Source organism: Muntiacus reevesi, chromosome 2, assembly GCF_963930625.1.
Source record: "Muntiacus reevesi chromosome 2, mMunRee1.1, whole genome shotgun sequence".
Lineage (NCBI taxonomy): Eukaryota > Metazoa > Chordata > Mammalia > Artiodactyla > Cervidae > Muntiacus > Muntiacus reevesi.
Genome location: NC_089250.1, coordinates 86,923,395 through 86,948,007, shown reverse-complemented (window position 1 = coordinate 86,948,007; position 24,613 = coordinate 86,923,395). Strand labels below are relative to the sequence as shown.

The 24,613-nt window shown below is 44.3% G+C and overlaps 1 protein-coding gene and 2 pseudogenes across 2 annotated transcripts in view; 2 read left to right on the top strand and 1 right to left on the bottom strand.

The window, feature by feature from the left end:
• The window catches only part of SLC35F3 (solute carrier family 35 member F3), a 430,537-nt gene that overhangs the window by 343,955 nt on the left and 61,969 nt on the right, over nucleotides 1-24,613 (top strand). The gene's annotated exons all lie outside the window — the stretch shown is intronic.
• On the bottom strand, nucleotides 10,509-11,404 carry LOC136159009 (zinc finger protein 42 homolog; annotated as a pseudogene).
• On the top strand, nucleotides 19,232-20,051 carry LOC136158060 (transcription factor BTF3 pseudogene; annotated as a pseudogene).

Here is a 24,613-nt window from a genome sequence, read left to right as displayed (position 1 = left end):
TGGCTTATTGTTGCACCTGTGCTTACAAAGACAAGTTCTAGTTTTATGTCCTGATCAAGGCAAGCCGACAGCATCAGACAGCTGCTTAAGAAGCTAGTGTCATTCTTATTTGGGTTAATTACACGACACCATCCTGACTGGTGGAGATAAGAGTTACCCTGCATTCTGCACTGATAAGACCATATGGGGTAATGTTTCCTATAATGAGCCCCCTCCTCTAGAAGGGTTTTGATAAATCATCGTGCCCAGAGGAAGGTGTATAGGATTACTGAGGCGAGGAGGGGACTAAAAGCCATTTGACATAAAAATGATCGAGAATATTTATCCTGGAAAAACCGAGACTTCAGCAGAGCCTGATAGCTGTCTTCAGACCCCCAACCTAAAAAAAAACAAGAGAGAATTGTAGCATTTTACTGTAGGACGTGAAGAGTTCATCCCCATGGAAATTCTAGTTCCTACTATTGTATTCAACTTTCACTTTAAAAGACTTCATCGCTTATATCCTACTTCTTCCTCCAATATACTGCACAAACCCTAAACAAAAGCATATCATAGGCTTTCACTGGTAGTTCAGTGTATAGGAGTCCTTGCTCCTAATGCAGGGCATGTGGGTTCGATCCCTGGTTGAGGAACTAAGATCGCACATACTTACCACAACTCTTGAGCCCTCGTGCTGTGATCAAGACCCAATGCAGCCAAAATAAACTTTAAAAAAAAGAAGAAGGCATATCACTTTTAGAAGCAAGCTAACTACTTCCTTCCTCCCATTAGCTAATTGAAACCAGCAATAATAAGAGAGAATGAAAAAAAGGTTTTTATTCAGTCCAAGCTGCATGCATAACTAACCTGATGCTGCTGAATACAGTTGCAGGATGCTTTAACATGAATTCAGGCTTCTTGAGTTGAGAGTGAATTTTGATAGAGACTAACCTGTGATATTTTGTGTGCTCGGTAGCTCAATCACGTCCGACTCTTTGCAACCCTTTGGACTGTAGCCCACCAGGCTCCTCTATCTATGGGATTGTCCTGGCAAGAATATTGGAGTAGATTGCCATTCCCTCCTCCAGGGGATTTTCCCAACCCAGGGATTGAACCCACATCTCCTGCGGCTCCTGTGTTGCAGGCAGATTCTTTACTGCTGAGCCACAGAAGTATTTTGAGTTACTCCTAAAGAAAAAGTTTGCAAGGAAATGGGTAATGGGAGAAGGATGGGGACTCGGTGTCCTTACTTCCCGTTTCTCCTCTATGAAGAAAATGAAGAGGTTTGTGCATCTTTTTGAAGCACTCACCTCCTGCAGTTAGTTGGTGTGATAATTGAATGATCTGTTTCCTGTATATCAGGCTTTTTAGTACTGGTTTCGGTGCCTCATCCGTTGGGAGTTTGCTGCGTTGAAGGATCACCCAGAGAGCTGGTTAAAATGTTGATTCCAAGCCTTTCTGTCTACATATTCTGTCTTCGTCAATCGGGGACAGACCGGAACTGTTGAACTTAGCACAAACATGATTCTGCCCCAGGTGATTCCACAAATTGTGAAGGGCTGCTGTGTAGACTTAAAAGTGGAAACCTGCCCCCTCTGTTCTTCTTTCATATATTCACACCTGAAGAAAACAAGTCCAGCAATTTAGGCTGAAAGAGTGAAGTTTTCCTTTGTAGATGTGAAAACACATAACCTTCACGTTGACTAATTTGCAGCAACACGGGTGGGACTGGAGACTCTCATTATAAGTGAAGTGAGTCAGGAAAAGAACGATGGATACCATGTAATACTACTTATATGTAGGACCTAAAATAGCACGGGCTTCCCAGGTGGCGCTAGTAGTAAAGAAACCGCCTGCTAATGCAGGAGACATAAGATGCATGGGTTCGATCCCTGGTTCAGGAAGATCCCCTGGAGGAGGGCATGGCAACCCACTCCAGTGTTCTTCCCTAAAGAATCCCATGAACAGAGGAGCCTGGCGGGCTATAGTCAGCACAGAGTCAGACACAACTGAAGCAACTTAGCACGTGAAATAGGACCCAAATGAACCTGTCTGTGAAACGGAAACAGAATCACAAACATAGAGAACAGATCTGTGATAGCCAAGGGGTAGGCAGGTGGAGCGAGGGATGGGATGGGAGGTTGGTGTTAGCAGATATAGCTGTTATATAGAGAAAGGGTCGACAGCAGGGTCCTGCTGTATAGCACAGGGGACTGTATTCAGTATCCTGGGATAACCCATAATGGAAAAGAATAAAAAAGAATGTGTGTGTATATATATACACACACACACATATATATATAAGTGAATAACTGCTGTACAGCAGAAATTAACATAACATTAAATCAGTTCTATTTAAACAATAACCAAAGTAATTAGTTAACATAGGAAGGCTAGTATGAGAATTAGATGAGATGAGTCATTTTGCAGGTGACCACACGGCTTGTGGGAAGAGCTGGCAGACCTTGGTCCCTCCTCTCTTCCTCACTCCCTGCCCACCAGGATCGTTAATTATTGAGGAGCAGGAATGAGACACTTGACTGGACTTCTCTGTGCTCACCTCCCTCAGTTGCACCCCCAAGTCTGTATACACAAGACAGTGCCCATTAGAGGGAAGAAGTTAAAAATCAAATATGAGTGTGTGTGGAGACATTCTTGCACCACCACCCCCCCACCCTGCCCCGAAGGAGATACATGGATAAGGAAACAGAAAAGTTAAAGGATTTCTGTAGTGTCCTGTCACCAGCAGGTCAAAGACTCAGATCTGGGTTTGTAGGCAAGAAATCCTATGCCTTATGTCCTTACAAGATTGACATCTCCCCATCCTCTCAGTCTTCCCCAGGACTGTTACCTGAATAAGTAGAGGAGGCTCTTGGTGGTCAGATATTTACGCAGGCTCAGGCTGAGATATTTACTTAGCTCTCCTTACGTGCCAAGCTCTGTGTTGAGTGCTGGATGTAGGGCAAAATGATGACTAGGACATAGCCTTAACTCGCAAGTCACCCTCTGATGGACTAGTACAGGGACAGACCTGCTGTGGCACTGACTTTGTATCTGGGTAAAGTGTTTATTCTTCTGAGCCTTAGTTTTCTCACCTGTGAGATGGGGCTGATAAGACTTTAACAGTGTTGTTTGTTCTGACTCCACAAAATAATTTGAGAATTCATGCATTAACAAAGAGTGCATGCACTGTGATTATATAAGAAGTTAAACATTGTTAACATTTGGGAAAGCCTGGTAAGGCCTATAAGGAAACTCTTTGTACTATCTTTGCAACTTTTTTCTAAATCTAAAATTAGTTCAGAATAAAGTGGTAAAAAAAAAAAAAAAAAAAAGTACATCTTGGGCTTCCCAGGTGGCCCTAGTGGTAAAGAACCCGCCTGCCAATGCAGGAGACATAAGAGATGCGGGTTCAATCCCTGGGTGGGGAAGATCCCCTGGAGGAGGGCATGGCAACGCACTCCAGTATTCTTGCCTGGAGAATCCCATGGACAGAGGAGCCTGGTGGACTAAAGCCCATAGGGTCGCAAAGAGTCAGACAGAACTGAAGTAACTTAGCACGCAGCATGCAAAAGCCCTAGCCCAGTGGCTGGTATGGGATTGGGCTTTTGGGTCTGGCTTTTCCTACAGGAGAAGGAAACAGCTCCACTTCCTTCCAGGGTCCTCAAGGGGTCCTCAGCATCTGATTTTGGCAGAATCAGGACCCGAGTATACCAAATGAAGCTTCTTTCCTGCCCATCCCATCAGCAGATTCCAGATGACACGAGGCTGGTTCCAGATGAGGTTCTGCTTGTGGCCTCAGGGCAGATACCAAGACCCAGGGCTCTGGTCCCCACCTTCTCCTTCTCGCTTCTCCCCCTGACACAGGCCCCAGATGGCGGCTCCTGGAACTCCATCTGTCTTAGGGAAATAGGACTGTTTGTGTTCTACATTCAGTTAACCAGAGAGAGAGGAGTTTTTGTTAGGCAAACAGCTATTTGACTAATGGGTTTGGCCTTGGAACAAAAGCAGGCTCCTTATGTGTCTAGGTTGTTGGAGTTCTGGGTTACGGTTCATATTTGGAGCAGGTGTGCCTGTGGTCATGGGGCTCTGCATTTGATTACCTTGCTAATGGGATCAAACACATACACACAAATTGCTGATGAAAGAAAAGAGTTGCTATGTACAGCAACTCAAATGATTGACCCTGGTAACCCAGCTGCCCCAGCTGCTGTGGGGCCCAGAGATGCTCTGAGAAAGAGACTTGCAAGGGCAGAGGGAAAACCTGGGAGTTAGCGGTGGGAGTTGGGAAAGATTCCGTTCCGATGAGAGTGAGGGCTAGGGATGTTTAAAAGGGAAATTTTTGAAAGAAGGATGTCCAAGAGAACTGGAAGAATTTTAAAGGGAAGCAGACATTCCTACTGAGAATTTTAACTCTTAGAAAGAATTGTTTCCTATGCAAAATAAGTTCTCTCTTCTGCCTCCTTTGTGAAACCTTAAGTAAAATACCCACTCCAGTGTTCTTGCCCAGAGAATCCCAGGGACAGGGGAGCCTGGTGGGCTGACGTCTATGGGGTCGCACAGAGTTGGACATGACTGAAGCGACTTAGCAGCAGCAGCAGCAGCGAGTAAAATTTATCCTGCTTCCCAGGTGGCGCAGTAGTAAGGAATCTGCTGCCAATGCAGGAGATGCAGGAGACATGAATTCGATCCCTGGGTCAGGAAAATTCCCTGGAAGAGGAAATGGTGACCCACTCCAGTATTCTTGCCTGGAAAATCCCTTGGACAGAGGGACCTGGGGGTCACAAAGAGTCGGACACGACTGTTGCGACTTAGCACATCCTGCTTAATCCTTTGTTGTGGGCTCTGTCGCTCTGTGAAAGGGCAAGAATCCAGAGCTTGAGGTGAGCCTTGGACCCAACATTAACCTTGGGGACACGTGCCCCACCCTGAGATCCGGAGCTTCCATCCTGACAGTCCTAGGGGACTCAGGGGCTCAGCAATGAAGTGAGAATTGGTTAGGTTGACGACATTAAAATTAAGAGTATCTTGGGACTTCCCTGGGAGTCCACTGGTTAAGAATCCTTCTTCCAGTGCAGGGGGCACACGTTCTATCCCTGGTTGGGGAACTAAGACCCCACCATAGGCTACATGTTGTGCCAAAAAAGAAAAAATAAAATTAAGAATATCTTTCAGAAAAAGGCTCCATACATTGGGAGAAAATATTACCAATGCAAATTACTGACAAAGAGTTAATATCCTGGGGGCCTCCAGACGTGACCCTCTCTGAGCTCTCCCCCACCCCAGAGGGCCCTGCTGTGTCTCCTCAAGGACTTCACTCCAGCAGCTGCTTTCACTCCCTCCTGCTCATCACTGTTGACCTCTTGATAGAACATTCCCATCAGCTAACCATAATATAGTAGCCCCAAGAATTTGCAAACTACCCTTGCCCCAGGGCCACCTCATTAATCTCTGAGTAGAGAGAAGTTCACCTGCAGAGCAGTCTTTATTGGTTGTCTCCCCTTCTCTCTTAACCCCACAATCACCGAGAAGCCCTGTTCAGAGCAGATGTGCCAAGTCCAGGGTCGTTCTCAGTTCTGGTCTTCCCCTCACATGGTCACACCCCCCTTCTGGAAACACTGTCTCACTGGCTCCCGGGACCCCACACTCTCTGTCACCCCCCGTCCTCCCTGGCACTTCCCCCTCCTCCTCCCGACCTCTGAACTGTCCGGGTCCTCCAAGCCCTGCCCTCTGCCTTTGACCCCCGATTCTGCGCCTGTGCTCTTGGTTTCTCTTCTTTCTAGGGGTCTCTTTGCTTGTATCAGCAAAGCTCAGTCAGGTCTCCACTCAGATGTCCCTCTTCCAGTGAGGCTTTTCCTAATCCTAGAGCTCAGCGCTCCCTCTCTGTCTCTGTGGTCTTTTCTCCACAGTACTTAAGAGCATCTAGTCCACTCTTTAATTACATGAGTGTTTGCGTGTGTCCTCTCTATGTTAGGATGTATGTTGGCTTTGTTCACTGTCATCACCCAGAACCTAGAATAGTACCTTGCAGAGAATAGCCGTTTGATTTGTGTGTTGGGGGATCAGGTGTGGGGGCAGTTTATTTTACCTTCAAGTTTGAAAGACGTTTTTACTGGATATAGAATTTTTTTCCTTCAATATCTTAAAGATATCTCTCCAGGGACTTCCCTGGTGGTCCAGTGGTTAAGACTGTACACCTCTACCCACAGGGGCCACAGGTCAGGGAACTAAGGTCCTGCATGCTGCACCAGATTGCCAAAAAAAAAAACAAAAAAAAGAGGTCTGTCAAAGTTAGACAGACCTTGTTTGAGGCTCAAGCTCCACTACGTATGAGCTGTCCTAATTTGGCAGTTTATTTAATCTATCCAAGTCATAGTGTTTTCATTGGTAACTTGAGTGGAATCCAAGTTTCAGAAAGTACTGACTTCAGGTACTTCAGGAAGTACTGACTTCAGAGGGTAAGATATCAAGGTCAAAGTTAGTTAGGTTTCTAAAGCACTTTGCAAGGAGTAAACCTCGCAACAAATTGCAAGGAGTGAACCACGCAACAAATGCCAGTCCCTTGCTCGCGTTTACAGGACAGCTAGGCAAAGCAGAGCAGGGAAAAAACACGGAAATTCCATGTCCTCAGAAGAGATCACTCCCTCACTGGTTTATTTCCAGAGAAGTACCAAAAAAAAAAAAAAAAAGTCTCTCCATTATCTTCTGGTGTGCATAGTTTCTGACAAGAAGCCTGCTGTAATTCCTGTCTATATTGTTTCTCTCTGTTTACATTTTTATTGGAATATAGTTGATTTGCAGGCTTCCCAGGTGGTGCTAGTGGTAAAGAACCTGCCTGCCAATGCAGGATACGCAACAAACCCAGGTTTGATCCCTGGATGGGGACGATCCCCTGGAGGAGAGTGTGGCAACCTGCTCCAGTATTCTTGCCTGGAGAATCCCATGGACAGAGGAGCCTGGGGGGCAGTGGTCCTTGGGCAGCAAAGATTCGGACACGGTGAAGCAACTGAGCACGCACGTGGGGATAGTTGATTTGCAATGTTGTGTTGCTTTTCTTAAATTGTAGTAAAATATCCATGACCTCAGGTTTACCATCTTAACCACTTTTGATTGTATAACTCAGTGCTGTTAAGTACTTCACTCTGCTGTACAACCATCACCACCAGCCATCTCCAAAGCTGTTTTATCTTCCCAAACTGAAACTCCGTCTGCATTGAGTAACGGTGTCCCCCTTCCCCTCCCCTCAGGCCCCCGGGAGCCACCGCTCTACCCTCTGTTTCTGTGTATTTGACTATTCTAGAGACAACGTGCAGTATTTGTCTCTTTGTGACTGACATTGCTCTTAGAATTATGCCTCCTGTGTCACTAATATTATGCCACCTAGCTTTATGCATAATAGTCCTCAAGATTCATCATATTGTATCCTAGGTCAGAATTTCTTTCCTTTTTGAAGTTGAGTAATATTCCATTTTGTGTTGATACCACATTGTTTTCATCTATTCATCCATCAATGGACACTTGGATTGCTTCCATGGCTTAGCTATTGTGAATAATGCTGTTCTGAACATGGCTGTACGAATGCCTCTTGGAGTCTCTGATTTCAGTTCTTTATTATATACCCAGAAGTAGAATTGCTGAAGCATATGATAATCCTACTGTAAATTTTTTGTCATACTGTTTTGCATTGCAGCAGCCACACTGATTTACATTCCACAGAAGTGCACAAGGGTTCCAGTTTCTTCACATCCTCATCAATGTTTATTATTTTGTGTTTTTTTTTTAATTTTTTTTTTTTTACTTTAGCCCTTGAAATGAATGTAAGGTGATATCTCATTATGGTTTTGGTTTGCATTGCTCTAATGATTATTGATTTTGAACATCTTTTCATATGCTGTTGGCCATCTTATTTCACCTTTGGAGAAACGTCCATTCAAGTCCTTTGCTTATTTTTTTAATCAGGTTATTTGGTCTTTTTGTTGTTGCTGTTGAGCTGTAGGAGTTTTGTTAATATATTCTGGACATTAACCCACTATCATCAAATAAATGATTTGCAAATATTTCTTCCCATTCTGTAGGTGGCCTTTTCATGCTATTGACTGTGTCCTTTGACCTAAGACATTTTAAATTTTGATGTAATCCAATTTATCTACATTTGCTTTTGTTAACACTTTTGGTGTCACATCCAAGAAATCATTGCCAAATTCAATGTCAGAAGGCTTTTTTTACTCTATATTTTCTTCTAAGAGTTGTTTTAGGTCTTATGTTTAAGTCTTTTATTCATTTTGCTTTCATTTTTGTGAATAGTGCAAGGTAAGGATCCATATTCATTCCTTTGCATGTTGTTTATCATCATTGGTTGTTGAAGAAACTATCATTTCCCACACTGAATGGTCTTGGCACCCTTGTTGAAAATCACTGGGCTGTATATATGAGGATTTATTTCTGGGCTGTCTGTTCTATTTCATTGTTTTGTTTGTCCTTATGCCAGTACCACACTGTTTTGATTATTGTAGCTTTGTACAATATTCTGACATCAAGAATCAATCTTGCTCTTCCTTTTCAAGATAATTTTGGCTATTTGGCATCCTTTAAGATTCTGTATGAATGTTAATGTGGGTTTTTTTCTATTTCTGGGTACCTGATTTTTAATCAAATTTTAAGATATTTAAATATCTTGCTTATTATAAAAAAATATAATAGAAAAATGGGCAAAGGGTTTAACCTGCATGCCATGGAAGAGAAAACCTGTTTGCCAATAAATATATGAAATGCTCAACTTCCTTTAGTGATCTAGGAACTTTAAATGAAGACCTATGGGAGATGCCTTTTGTGCCCACCAGGCTGGCAAAATTAACAAAGCAGCCAGTGCCATGTGCAATATCTAGAGCTTGTACTCATTGGCAGAAGGCTAAGTTGGTACTATCCCTTTTAAAACCTGTTCATAGCAACCACAAAGTCTGTAATAACAAAATACCAGAAAACAACCCAAATACCCCTGTGTGTGTGTGTGTGTGTGTGTGTGTGTGTGTGTGTGTGTGTGTGTTATTCACTCAGTTCTGTCTGACTCCTTGCAACCCCATAAACTGTAGCCCACCAGGATCCTCTGTCCTTGAGATTTCCCAGGCAAGAATACTGGAGTGGGGAGCCATTTCCTTCTCCAGGGATCTTCCTGAACCAAGGATCGAACCCAGGTCTCCTGCACTGCAGGCAGATTCTTCACCTCCTGAGCCCCCAAGGAAGCCCAAATACCCCTGTAGCAACATGGAAATAATTTGTGTTATACACACACAATAGAATCCCATATAGCAGTGGCAATGAATGAAACTCAGCAGAAGGCATCTCTAAGGATGACTTTCTGGAGCATAGTGTTAGGGAAAAAAGAAAAAGAGCAAGTCACAGGAGAAGAGAGTCAGTGTAATTCCACTGATGCAAAGTTTAAAGCATACAAAGTTTAACTACGTACTGATTAGTGGTGTATATATGTAGTATATATACTATAAAGAAATATATAGGGAAGATAAGCCCAGGATGACAGTACTTTATTGGGGGAAAGGAGGAAAAAGAAGGACATATTGTCTTGGTTCTTTTGGAGTGGGATTATTTCCTTTTATTTTAAAATATCTAAAATGGATTCAAATGGATTGATACTATCAAATAACCATTTTGCATCTACTATATGATTTCAATATGGTTTGATACAGTGATAAAAAGTAAAATGATTAAATGTCATATTTAACTTAAAGTTCAGCTACTCATTCATTTATTGACAATTCAATGCAAAATTTGCATTCTCTAGGATTACGTGCATATGCTCTATCGTGGCTGACTCTTTGCAACCCCATGACTGTAGCCCTCCAGGCTCCTCTACATTGACAGGCGGATTCTTTGCCACTGTGCCACCTGGAATTATCACATGTATTAAGAAGTATATTCCTAAAAGGAAAAAGCTAAACAATTGAAAACTACAAACTTAAAAAGCAAAGTTAATTTCATTTTTATAGTATGAGACATTAATGCCCATATCCAAAAATACAATTTATAATAACTAGAGATTCTGCTTTTGAAGTAAGTTCATTACTGACCTTACTATTAGAAGCACACTGTAATTTTATACACAGAGTTCTAAAATAATATCACAGACTATAAGAGCATCTTAGTAACATTTAAAAATATATATACGGTGGCTATATTGATTTAAAATTTATTTCCTGAAACAATAATCAATGAGGCATTGAGGTATATTTGTCTCCAATCACTCTTTTGTTAATATGCTTATCCTGTTTAAGGGTTTCCCTGGTAGCTCAGACGGTAAAGAATCCGCCTGCAGTGCAGGAGACACGGGTTCAATCCCTGGGTCCGGAAGATCCCCGGAGGAGGGCGTGGCAATGCACTCCGGTACTCTTGCCTGGAGAATCCCATGGACAGAGGAGTCTGGCGGGCTACAGTCCATGCGAGTTGCAAAGAGTTGGACACGACTGAGCAACTAAGCATGCATGTTATCCTGTTGGAGGATTATTTTCCATCTTCTTTCACTGACTCACTTTAACTTTTGCATGAGTTAAGAGGTGAACTTTCATGTTATTTCATTGAATAAACTTGCAACAGCCTTCAAGCAGACACACAAAAGGTTCTCCCCAGTACATGTGTACACAAATTGGAAAGGGAAAATGTTTTCCCGCACCGTTCAAGAGTACATGTAAATGGCTTCACTTCAGTGTGAACCAGAAAATGGCTTTTTAGTTCTGTGCTCTCCTTGAAGGCTTTCCCACATTCTGCACATTCATGATCTCAGGGACTGTGAACTCAGAGATGCTTTTTCAGGAATGCTCTATTGTTAAGCTCTCTCATGTAGCCATTGTGAAAACAATTATTTTTCTGGAGCATCGTATTCTTTATTTGTGCTTGGCTTCATTCTAATACGTTAGGTGAGCTGTTTAGGATCTGGAAAGTCAGTGCTGGGTATTCCTCTGGGAGGAAGCTTCTTGCCTGTTTTGTACTCAGAAAACTCAAGAATTGGATCCTGTCCAACAATCTGTTGAGGAAGTTCTTATTTTGTCTTTGTGTGTGTGTGTGTGTGTGTGTGTGTATTCCAAGGAACATTCAAGAAGTGAGCTTGCTATAAGAACCTGTTGAGAAAGCCCTTGTCCCAGTTCTCCTTTCAGACGAAGGACTTAAGAATTGAGTCTTCTTCCATGATAGGTTCCGAAAACTCACTTCTTCTTATGCATTCTATGTAAGAGTCAGAGAAGGAATCCTCTTCAGCAACCTGAAGACTAGTCTCATAGAACACATCCTCACCACATGAGGTCCACGTTGTATCAGTAGGTTCCTGCTGGGCTGGCGGTACCTTGTCCCCACTGATGGCTCTTCTACCCAGGCCTTTCTGGCCAAGTGTCTTTTTACTTTTCTTCAATCTCTGGTTCATGGCTTCCTGCTAGTTCCCTCTGAGAAGGTTTGCACCAGGTTACAGCAGTCACTTCCAGGCAGGAGCACTCTGCCTGAGTTGTCTTCAGCTAGCACCCATGCTCCTGTGATGCACTGTATCTCCAATTCCAGTTCCTTTCAATGATAAGAGATAAGAAGAAACCGCTAGTCGTGCTCCTGACAGAGGTTGAAATCAACCCTGCTTTACCTGGAAATGTTCTAGATCTTAAGCTGATTGTTGAGCATCCTTTTGTTTTGCTTGATACGTGGTGTAAGTATTTGCTTTTTCACATCTAGTGTTAAATTACTTTATGCTTTAAAGAGCTAGAATCCAGCTGTAAAATAAAAAAAAATAATAAATGGATGGAGCTATATACCAGAAGGGGCTTCCCAGGTGACACTAGTTAGTAAAGAACATGCTTGTCAGTGCAGGAGACGTAAGAGACATAGGATCCATCCCTGGGTCAGGAAGATCGCCTGGAGGAGGACATGGCAACCCACTCTGGTATTCTTGCTTGGGAAATCCCATGGCCAGAGGAGCCTGGCAGGCTACAATCCATAGTGTTGCAGAGTCGGACACGACTGAAGCGACTTAGCACCCACACATTTGACAGAACTGTTTCCTGGTATAAAACTGTTAACAGGAGTCCGATTCTCCTGCCCTGCCTACAACTGCTTAGCGCTGTCTTGGAGGAGATCCTCGAAGTCGTGATCTCTGAGAGGCAAGGTTTGGAGAGGATCCTACAAGGGGGGAGGAAACCGGAATGGAACAGAATATATGCACCAGATCCACCAGGTGGCACGTTCCTCAGTGACCCCATAGTCACGTGCAGGGCTGGCCCAGGCTGACTACACAGAATTCTCTCCTTTTTTTAACTTGTTATTTTATACTGGAGTGTAGTCGGTTAATAATGTTGTCATTGTTTTGGGTAGACAGCAAAAGGACTCAGCCATACATACGCATGTATCCATTCTCCCCCAAACTCCCATCCAGGCCGCCACATGACACTGAGCAGAGTTCCCTGTGCTACACAGTAGGTCCTTGTTGGTTTTACATTTTAAATATAGCAGTGTGTACAAGTCGATCCCGAACTCCCTAACTGTCTCTTCCTAGCATCCTTCCCTGCTGGCAACTGTAAGCTCGTTCTCTAAGTCTGGGAGTCTGTTCCTGTTTTGTATTCCTCCTTCTTTGTCTGACTTCCCTCACTCAGTATGACAGTCTCTAGGCCATCCGTGTTGCTGCAGACCACTCTGCCTGGAGCCCTTCCAGCCTTACTGTCCCAGCCCCCACGCATCTCTCCAGGACTGCCACGCCGCCCTTGGCATTTCTGGCACAATCTGGTAAGCAGCAGGGCACAGCATCCCTAGCCATCACTTCTTAAGTGTAAAACCCTATGCCCATTTTCACTTATGCTCTAGGACAAATTGAGTAGCAAGTGTTGTTTGGATATTTTAAATCCCAGGTAATGTGCTTGCGTGCTCAGTCACTTCAGTCGTACCCGACTCTTTGCGACCCCATGGACTGTAGCCTGCCAGACTCCTCTTCCATGGGGCTCTCCAGGCAGGAATGCTAGAGTGGGTTGCCATGCCCTCCTCCAGGGGGTCTTCCCTACCCAGGGATAGAACCCACATCTCCTGTGCCTCCTGCATTGCAGGCGGATTCTTCATGCCTGAGCCACAAGGGAAGTGCAATTAATGTGTAAGACCTCCCAATGAATACCTTTATTTTTACGTATGGATATATTTCAGTTCCTTTTGGTCATGCAGACTTTGGGGCACCCCTCAACTCATACCGATCCAAGAAACCATCTCACAGGCCTTGTGCTTCTGCCACTGAGTCAGAAAACCACCCTGAGGAGGAGGCTTCCTTGGCAGTCCAGCAACAAGGCTCAGATGGCAGGACGGTTTATTTGGAAGCAATAGCCTTAGTGTACCCTTTGGTTTCTTTATACCATTGGAATTTTATTGCGAAATTTAAAGCTTAATAAAGTTCAAATCATAAACTTCCTAAAATAGTAGGAGACTAACCCACTCCAGTGTTCTTGCCTGGAGAATCCCAGGGACGGGGGAGCCTGGTGGGCTGCCGTCTATGGGGTCGCACAGAGTCAGACACGACTGAAGTGACTTAGCAGTAGCAGTTGTAACTTTAAAGTTGAAATATGAGTTGATTTAATCCACTGAGTGACTCTGGTACTCATGACCAGAAGACAGATTTTCTTTTTTTTTTGCTTGCCTGTGCTGGGTCTTGGTTATGGTACTCGAGCCTTCTCTAGTTTGGGCATGCGGGCTTCTCTTGTTGCAGAGCGCAGGCTCTTTGAGCTTGGGCTCAGGAGTTGTGATGCATGAGCTTGGTTGCCCCGTGGCACATGGGATCTTTTCGGACCAGGCTTTGTATCCTGCATTGACAGGCAGACTCTCAACCACTGGACCACCAGTGAAGTCCTCTGGGGTAGATTTTTTATCTGAGCTCATCTCTCCTATTGGGCAGAAGTCCTGAACAGACACAGGGCTGGGAAGGCAACTTCTATTTACTACCGTGTGCAGACCACCAACGTGGCTTCCCTGGTGGCTCAGACAGGGAAGAATAGGAGAAGGATCTGCCTACAATGCGGGAGACCAGGATGCATCCCTGGGCAGGGAAGGTCCCCTGGAGAAGGGAATGCTGCCCACTCCAGTATTCTTGTCTGGAGAATCCCATGGACAGAGGAGCCTGGCGGGCTGCAGTCCATGTGGTCACAAAGAGCCTGACACAACTGAGAGCCTAACACTTTCATAGACCACCAACAGTTGATGAGTTATTATTTATTCTTTACAGATAGTTTTTTTAAAAAAGCTATTGAAATACTTGTTGTGGAAATCTTGTGAAGACAATCAGTACAGAAACTGAAAACATCTAGAGTCTGGTCTTGTTGATGAATAGATTCATTCCTAGAATTATTAGTAAATAATAATTACCTTCTCTGACTCAGAGCTTCTTCCTTTTGCAACATTGAAATCATACTTCCTTTTTTTTATTCTACAGGTGTGTGCAACGTCCTTTGAGACCCATAAAAATGCTATAAAATTTAAAGTGTATTCTTTCAAATAAAATCTGACTAAAGCAAAAATCTCATTCAGCAGCGATTTGAGTCTCAAGCTCTATCATATCATTAATAGACTTTGTTTGCAAAGAAAGACTAAAATATCACCAATGAGTTGATCTGATGTTGTCATCCCAATGAATAATGATAATGCCTTGACCTTCAATAATTTGGGGATTGAGCTCTCCTTAGTAAACATGTTTGGACCACAAGCAAAGAGGGGGTGAAACCCACTGTATTTAAAGGTCATGGGCTGGTCGTCTTATTGGGATATTCTGAAACTTTGTATACTTGCCGGAGTATGAAAAGTACAATGACATAAGAGCAGTGGGGGACTTCCCTGGTGGAACAGTGGCTCAGAATCCATCTGCCAATGCAGGGGACATAGGTTCCGTCCTTGCGCTGGGGACGAACATCCCACATACCACAGGGCAGCTAAGCCCATGTGCCACAACTCCTGAGCCTATGTGCCCTAGAGCCTGTACTCTGCAAAAAGAGAAGCCACCACAACAAGAAGCCTGTGTGTTGCATCAAAGACCCAGCACAGCCAAAAACAGATAAAAATTAAAGAAAAAAAAATAGCAGTAGATCTCTATCATTGAAAAGTTTTTAAAAAGATAGGAAATAGGACATGAGGGTTCTAGAACCAAAATGACTCATGTCAGCCATGGACCGCAGGATCAGGAAGGTTAAGAAGTTGCACATCAAAGACATCTTTAACATTTCCTTTCCACACCTTGGCTTCCCTGCTGGCCCAGACTGTTAAGGATCTGCCTGCAATGCAGGAAACCCAGGTTCTGTCCCTGGGTAGGGAAGATCCCGTGGAGAGGGGAATGACAACCCACTCCAGTATTCTTGCCTAGAGAATTCCATGGACAGAAGAGCCTGGCGGGCTACAATCCACAGGGTCGGAAGGAGTCAGACCCAACTGAGCAACTAACACTTTCAGAGTGACTAACACTTTCACTTTAGCATACCTAGCTGCTGGAGCACTGGTCTACCTGTGCCCTCTTTATTTGTGGTCCTCCCTTGCATTTGAATCTGTCCTGAGACAGCAGGAAGGTGGGCTGAGCGTGGGGTGCAAGCATTGGCCAATCCAATCACCATCAGATGGGCTGTGAAGGAAGTCAGGAGATGGATGTAAAGTCGGACTTGGTGCTCTTAAGATCTCTTCCACCTGCTGAGAGTATGTGTCCTGTGACTTCATCAGAGCTTTATTGCTCTTGCTGAAGATGTGTGAAAGCAGTGTCAAATCTTTCTTAAATCCCACCTGTTTTCCTATTCTCCCCCCACCTCTGTTGTCATGGTGACCACTGCTATGTAGATTTGCTTTTCCAATGAAACATTGCCTAGTTCCATGTGCTGTCTCGGTGAGACCTGATTGCCTGCCTCTGTCTGTCGTTTTTCTTACCTGGTGGCTGCTTCTCATTCTACTAGTTCGGACAGCAAAGACACCCCTAGTGAGTCATGGGGATCAGCATGGTACGAGAAGTGTACCATGGATTTTGAAGTTTTCAGAGTGTAGCAGAAAGTGGCTTCTGGCTGCTTGCTGCTCAAAAAGCCAATAAAGAGGCAAGGGTGCTGAAAAGGAAAATTTGCTTTATTTTGGATGCTGGCAGCCACGGATGGGGAGAGGACAGATTTTAGTCCAAAGGCCGGCTCCCTGCCCCCAACAATCAGTGGGCTGAGATAGGAAGTAGGAACAGCATATCCAGCTCTTGACAGTCATCTTGGAATGGGTCATTGGTGGCCTGACCAGCATCATCTTGGTTGTTTGGAGTACAGTTAATCTTCAGTTCCAGGGGTTGATTTCTTTCTTTCTTTTTTTGAGACCAGTTCTCGGAACTGTAGAAGTTTATGTCACGTCTACAGTCTGGTCATCACGTAGTTAACTTTGTCACCTGATGGGGATTTCAGCATCTGCAAAACAGCTCACAGGACATGGCTCAGAATATTCTCTATAGCCCTTGAGAAGGAACTAGAGGACCTCGACTATGCTTAATGACTGAAGTGTTATCATTTGGTCTCTTTGACTATTTTCAGGCTTCCCTGGTGACTCAGCTGGTAAAGAATCCACCTGCAATGCAGGAGATCTGGGTTCGATCCCTGGGTTGGGAAGATCCCCTGGATAAGGGAACGACTACCCGCTCCAGTATTCTGACCTGGAGAATTCCATGGACTGTATAGTCCATGGCATTGCAAAGAGTCGAACATGACTGAGTGACTTTCACTTTTACTTGACTGTCTTCCTTCATTTCTGCATTTTCTCACTTTTCTGATTAAACTTATCTTTGGCTAAGTTTTCCCACAGACAAAAGGCAGGCAGAGGACATGGGGGGATGGGCAGGACCATAAGATCCTGCTCCTTTTCAGTAGGATGGTGGCAGCCCCTGGAATTCATTAACAGGAAGAGTGTGAGTCTAGACCTCATGGTGTGAAGTGACTGTAGAGTCAGCATTTACCAGAGCTTCTCCTGCTCTTCCTTCAGCGTCTTCTCTGTTCCCTTCCCCCATCTATTATGTATTCATGTGAACATGATGTTACCATCTGATGCCTCCTGTGCTGTAGAGCCCCGCCAATACTGGCTCACTCTAGTTTTATCTGTGGGTGAAACTCCCATCTTCACTGCATTAATTTTTTAAGCTAAAGTATACCTTGGTGGTATACTTTTACCAGATGGTAAAGAATCTGCCTTCAGTGCAGGAGACACGGGTTCATTCCCTGGGTAGGGAAGATCCCCTGGAGGAGGGCATGGCAATCCACTTCAGTATTCTTGCCTGGAGAATCCCATGAACAGAGGAGCCTGGCTGGCTATAGTCCATGGAGTCGCAGAGTCAGACACAACTGAACGACTCCTTTGCTTTCACTTTTATAGTTAATTTACGATGTTTCAGGTGTGTAGAAAGTGTTTTGGTTTTACATATCTATATATATTATATGTATATATATTTATTATATCTAGAGAGAGTGTGTACACACACACACACACACACACATATTATAGTGTTCTTTTTCAAGTTCTTTTCCATTGTAGGTTATTAGATGATATTGAATATATGTTCTCTTTGCTGTATCTGTTGTTATTTATCTGTTTTACAGTTAGTAATGTGTATCTGTTAATCCCGAATTCCTAATTTATCCCTCCCACCCTTCCCCCTTTGGGAACTGCAAGTTTATCTTCTATGTCTGTGAATCTATTTCTGTTCATAAATGTGTTCATTGGCATCATTTTTTAGATTCCGCATGTAAGTGATATCGTATATTTGTCTTTCTCTGACATTTCACTAAGCCTGATATTCTCTCAGTCCATCCATGTTGCTGCAAATGGCCTTATTTCACTCTTTTCATGGCTGAGTAATATTCCATTGTAGACATGTGCCACGTCTTCTTTATCCATTCATCTGTCGATGGACTTCTAGGTTGCTTCCATGTCTTGGCTGTTTTAAGTTGTGCTGCTGTGAACACTGGGCACATGTTTCTTTTCAAATTAGAGTTTTCATCTTTCCCAGGTATATACCCAAGAGTGAGATCAATGCATTGATTTTTATTTGACTCATTCCCAAAGCCAAACATCTGACTTCCGATATATCTTTATGCATTTCTTCTACCCTTTGCATAGGTGGTTGCATATCAGTGCAAGGGTCTGGAATCAGGTTGGAATGAGTCTGGGGGATACTTGAAAGAACCTGTGGGACCTTGGTGAAAGATGGCAAACTGATGAAATGAAATCTGGAGCAGCTGGAGATATGGGGGAAATAAATAGCAGTCTGGGAAGTTCCCCCTCGCCCAGGGGTGCCAGGAAACGGCTCTGGGAGGTTTCCAAGTCAAGGATAAGTGTAGACGGACCAGCAGGACAGTTTTTGAACCTTTCTTTCTCATCACATACCACTTAGTTACATTGGTGTACCAAGCAGGCCGTCTCTAGGACATAATATTTTGGTTAAAAATGTGTATACATTTAAGTGTATATATATTTAGTAATTCCCCTACATACAAATTGCAAATTTTCAAAGCTGTGAATGTATGTTCAGATAGCCCGTCGTCACGTAAGTTAGTTCACATGTCTGGCGTACTTTGTCACGTGCGTGCTTCCTCTTCCAATGGTTGTGCTTTTTTGTATTTTACTGTAAAGCGCTGTATAGAGTACAGTAGTAAGCATCTTTATTTCTAGCCCAGGGTGTCCGAAAGCAAGCATAAAAGCAGCAATGATGTAGCTGGTACTACTGTACTTTTCAAGGTACTGTACTATAAGATTTAAAATGTTTTTCTTTTGTTTTGCTTTTTATGTATTATTTGTGTGAAAAGTATTATAAACCTAATTCAGTAATTACCATATAGCCGATTGTGTTAGTTGGGTCCCTAGGCTAACTTTGTTGTACTTACGAACAAGCTGGACTCACAAATGTGCTCTTGGAGTGAACCTCATTGGTATGTAGGGGACTTGCTGTAGAGATGAAATAAGCAACTTATGAAGTAGCTCAACACTTAAGACTAGTTGACAATAAAATTCTGATTGTTTTCGGGAGAATATTTTTTCTAATTAAAAGTATCTTGTTGGAATTTTGGTCCTGTTATGAGAGGCAAAAATCTTAATAAAGGCTCCAACAATGTATAAAAAGGCTCTGGACGCCGGCGTGGGAGGCGGACGGGAATGGGACGGGAAGTTCCTGGAAGGAGCGAGACAGGGCTGAGGAGAGGAAGGCGATGCAATGCGGGCGCACCCACTAGGCTGATTCTCCGGGCCGAGGTCGGGCCAGGGGCGGCTGCCTGGGGGCAAGGCGGCGGCATCCCTTCCTCCACCTCCCTGCGGAACCCGAGGACAGGAGCCTCGGGTGAAAGAAACTATCATGAACCAAGAGAAACTCGCCAAACTGCAGGCACAAGTGCGCATTGGTGGGAAAGGAATTGGTCGCAGAAAGAAGAAGGTGGTTCATAGAACAGCCACAGCAGATGACAAAAAAAACTTCAGTTCTCTTTAAAGAAGTTAGGGGTAAACAATATCTCTGGTATTGAAGAGGTGACTATGTTCACAAATCAAGGAACAGTGATCCACTTTACCAACCCTAAAGTTCAGGCATCTCTGGCAGCAAACACTTTCACCATTACAGGCCATGCTGAGACAAAGCAACTGACAGAAATGCTCCCCAGCATCCTAAACCAGCTTGGTGCCGACAGTCTGACCAGTTTAAGGAGACTGACTGAAGCTCTGCCCAAACAATCCGTGGATGGAAAAGCGCCACTTGCCACTGGAGAGAAAGATGATGATGAAGTTCCAGATCTTATGGAGAATTTTGTTGCGGCTTCCAAGAGTGAAGCAAACTGAATTGAGTTAACTTCTGAAGAAGATAAATCTTGAAGAAGTTACTGGGAGCTGTTATTTTATATTATGACTGCTTTTTAAAATTTTGTTTATGGATCTGATAAAATCTAGATCTCTAATATTTTTAAGCCTAAGCCCCTGGACACTGCAGCTCTTTTCAGTTTTTGCTTATATACAATTCATTCTTTGCAGCTAATGAAGCTGAAGAAGCCTAAGAATAAAGTTTGAGACAAAGATAAATAAAATTCTTTGCCTGGTTAAAAAAAAAAAAAAATGTGTCATGCCTCTATGACACATAGAGGCATGGGTGGAGGAATCAGGAAAATGGGAATAGATACAAAAAAAAGACATGGTCTGGTATTTCTGGGGAAATTATGTTTCATTTAGAACAACTACACATGACATGTTTAAAAGGAACCCAAGAAACTTCACAAGAGACAGCACATAATCTGCTGCCAAGTGAGGGAACTAGGCAGTCATTTCAGGAGAGGGGCCATGGGTGTGAACACGCCCAGGTGGAGGCGGGAGACGCCGGCGCCCCTGCTGACTGCCAGTGCCGCCCTGCTCCGCACGTCTCCAGCCCGCGGTGAAGAGTCACCCCAGCAAAGGCAGGGGTGATGGTGCAGACAGTGTTCTCAGGCGAGGAGGAACTCCCTGGCCAGTGGCTTTGCCTCAAGTCATCATCTATCCTATCCTCACCACGTTCACCTTCAGTGCTGCAGATGGAAGACCGAGAATTCTGCATTTCACATCTCCTTAGTTCAGTAAGATTCCAATTGCATTTCCCTGCCCTTCTCATTTTATGTCATTCCTAGTTAAGGGGACACAGGTGCTTTTTTCAATATTGTGGAGACAGAGGGGTGTTTAAAATGCCTATGAACGTTAAATGTATATGCATGTACACATACATAGGTACATGGATACATATATAGATATATGTAGGTGGTAGATAGATGGAAGGATGGATGGACAGTTAGATGGACCAATACACATGATACATATATATCTATGTATGTGTATATACATTTATGGGCTTCCCTGGTGGCTCAGGTGGTAAAGAATCCGTCTGCAATGTGGGAGACCTGGGTTTGATCCCTGGGTTGGGAAGATCCCCTGGAGCATGGCTGCCCACTCCAGTATCCTTGCCTGGAGAATCCCCCTGGACAGAGGAGCCTGGCGGGCTGCAGTCCCTGGGGCTGCAAAGAGTCGGGTACAGCTGAGCATCTAAGCACAGGACACATGTTTCTGTATGCGTGTGTGGTCAGTGCAACCCCATGGACTCTATCCCGCCAGGCTCCTCTGTCCATGGGTTTCCCCGGTAGGAATACTGGAGTGGGTTGCCGTTTCCTTCTCCAGCGGATCTTCCTGACCCAGGGATCAAACCCACATCTCGTGTGTCTCCTGCATTGGCAGGCGCATTCTTTACGGCGGAGCCACCAGGGAAGCCCCAGAGATAGAGATATATGCACACAAAAGATGATGGTGATAAGTAACACTGATTCAGCATTTGCTATGTGCCACATAGTCTTCTCAGCACTGTGCCTCTATTGCATATTATAAACCTAGTGGGGCCCCTACTTGGGGAGTAGTGACGTGATTGTCCTCATTTGCCATGTGAGGCTGAGGCGCTGGCAGGTTTCATCACTCACCTGCCCAAGACACATATCTATGAAATGAAGAGTCAGAATCTCCTTAGAGGCCTCAGCTCAGAACCCAAGCTTACATAGGAATTGCCTCCCCGAGGCAGCGCTGGGGGAGGTGGCTACTGTGAGACCTGGTCACGGTCACTGACTTAGCATTTTTTTACTCCTTCTTCACAGCCAATGAGTGGAATATTTTTATCCAGCAGGAATCAGTGACAATCCACATACAGATGGTCTAAATCTCTTCTATTTCAGAAACACTGAAACACAGCGTGTATTCAGGGTTCTCTGGCACGACATGGCCTTGGACTGGAGCTAAGCCCTCCAGGCCTGTCTTTTTTCATCTACCCTGAGACACGACCCCCAGAATCTGCATGCTCAGAGCAGAGCCTCAGGGCAGAGGAGACAGTGGGTGGTGGGGTCCTGGGGATTCCAGGAGCCCCCAGCGTCTCTGTGGATCTGTGTCCACTTTGCCTGAGGGACATTACACATAGACTCTGACATCACAGCCTGCAGTATGTGCTCTCTGAACAACTCAGCGGGCACCTCCATGAAGGCAGGGCCCCTTCCTGTTGACCTAAATACATCATTAGGTCCTAGCCCAGGGCCTGAGTTGGGAGAACCCTAATCCTCACCTGAGATGGGAGATCACCAGAAACACGGTGGGCATGTGCATAAGACCATGTGGAAAGAACCCTCGGCCACATCAGTGGCACCTCTCCTCCTGGTAGAATCTTTCTCGAGACAGGTCACTTTCTGTGGCTCTGTTTCTGTTTTATAATGATCTGCAGGCCTGGAGGAAACAAAAAAAAGTGTCATGCAGAATAGTAGGTAGGAATTACGTTCAAATTAAAAATGAAAAATGAGAACAAATCTTGCCTTGGATGTTAGTGGACTCCAGCTCAGTCCTTGTTATAGATAATACTACGTGCTCACAAAGGCTGACATCTGGCCATTTACCACCAACAACCATGAAGGCAGGTGGGGAGTAAAAGGGGCCCATGTGGAACAACCAGGGAAGCTTTGGGGCGTCTTTCCACCAGAGACGTAAAATAGCCTTTTCTCAGTTGCTTAAGAGGAAAAGGAGAAAGGCCAGAGCCATTCTGATAGGGGCCATGCCTCCTTCTCTGACATCACCTGGGAGGAGGGTGGGACGTCTTTACAAAATCCATTGTCATACACAGTCCAACAAGAGGAACCTCAGTCCAACTGACGGGATGCCATGGCTGGGAGGGTTCATAACCACAATACTTGTGCATGTTAGGGGCGACATCTTCTTAGGAAAGAGGAGGTAACTAAGCATAAACTTGAAAGTGATCCCTTGTTATAAAAAAAAAGCCCTGTTCAGCGCAGTAATGTATCCCACATAGTGGCCTTATATCACCCTTGGATCCAGAACTTGGTCCAAACGCCACCCACCACGGCTGCAGAGGGAGGGAGAGACAGAAGAGCCTGGGTTGGGGATTTTCTTATTTTCTTTCTTTCTTTCTTTCTTTTTTTTTTTTTTACTAAATATGTATTTATTTGGCTGCACCAAATCTTACTTGAAGCACGCGGGATGAACTTAGTTGTGATGTAGGGTATCTAGTTCTCTGACCAGAGATGGAAGCCTGACCCCCTGCATTGGAAGCATGAAGTCTTAGCCATTGGACCACCTGGGAAGTCCCTGGCTTGTGGCTTTTCTTCCCCCTGGTCTTTACTGGCTTTTCTGTAATCTTGAGCAAATCATGCAGTCCCCCTTTTATCCAGCTGCCACATCTGCAAAGTGAGAGGAGATTCTTAACACCTGCCGTTTCTTTTCTGCTTTATCTTGTGATCGTTGATTTATCCAACCACTTCCTTGTTCTCCCTGCCCCCAGTTTTATTAAGATATTATTGACACATAACTTACTCGTTTCTTCAGCAAGCATTATTGAGGATTTAAGTTGTACCAAGACCTGTCCCAACCGTTAGTGATTGCATAGCCAGCAAGACGCAGTGCCTGTTCTCATGGGGCGTGCGTTCTTGGGAAGGCAGCATGCAGTGAACATATACATGCACGCACATTCATGTACAGGTGCACACACATGCATATATGTATGTGCTCAAATAAGTGCAAGCGTATATGACATATATAAAGATATGTGTGTGCACATGTGATATATACATTAATGCAGTTTCAAATGGTGCGAGTCCTCTGAATAAAATTATTTTAAAAGACTCTGGTGTGATGAGAAGCATAGAAGTGAGTAAGACCAAAGCAGTGGGATGTGATGAGGAGCCAGGGATGGAAGTGAGGGAAATACGTTGCCTTGATGGCTGTGGGAAGGAGCTCAGGTTTTCTCTTTCATTTTGATTATTAATTGGTTTGTTTGTTCATTGTTTGCCTGCCCACTTGAGTGTCAGCTTTAGGAGGGCCTTTGTCTATCTGGTCACCATTTATCTCCACTGACTAGAGTAATTCCTGCCACGTAGTAGGTGCTAAGTTTGCTACTGTTAAATGAATATATAATGTATACACATTTGTATACTTCACTTAATGATATGTCATGGATCTTTCTTTTTATTAGTTTTTATTGCAGCATCCTTTACAATGCTGTGTCCGCTGCTTCTGCCCAGTGCAGTGAATCAGCCATGTGTACACACGTCCCCTCCCTTTGGACTTCCTCCCCATGCAGGTCCCCACAGCGCATTAAGTAGAGTTCTCTGTGCTGTGCAGATGTTCTCATCCACTGTCTGTTTCATACATGCTATTAATAGTGTATGGGCTTCCCAGGTGGTGCTAGTGGTAAAAAGCCAATGCAGGAGATGTAAAAGACACTGGTTCAACCCCTGCAGAGACACAGGTTTCATCCCTGGGTCGGGAAGATCCCCTGAAGGAGGGCATGGCAGCCCAGTGCAGTATTCTTGCCTGGAGAATGCCATGAAGCCTAGTGGACTACGGTCCATAGGATTGCAGAGAGTTGAAACATGATTGAAGTGACTTAGCATGCACGCACATCAGTAGTGTATATGGAGCTCACATTTTGTTAGAGCTTTGGCGGAGGGTGGTACCGACATGACGCTATGGGGAGAGGAGGGGTTGTGGAGCTCCGTGTGACCTTGTCAGCCTTTCATAGCATATTACTTTAGAGACCCTATCTCTAATCCTGTTCCCTGTTCTAATGATGGGGAAATAAAATCCAGGT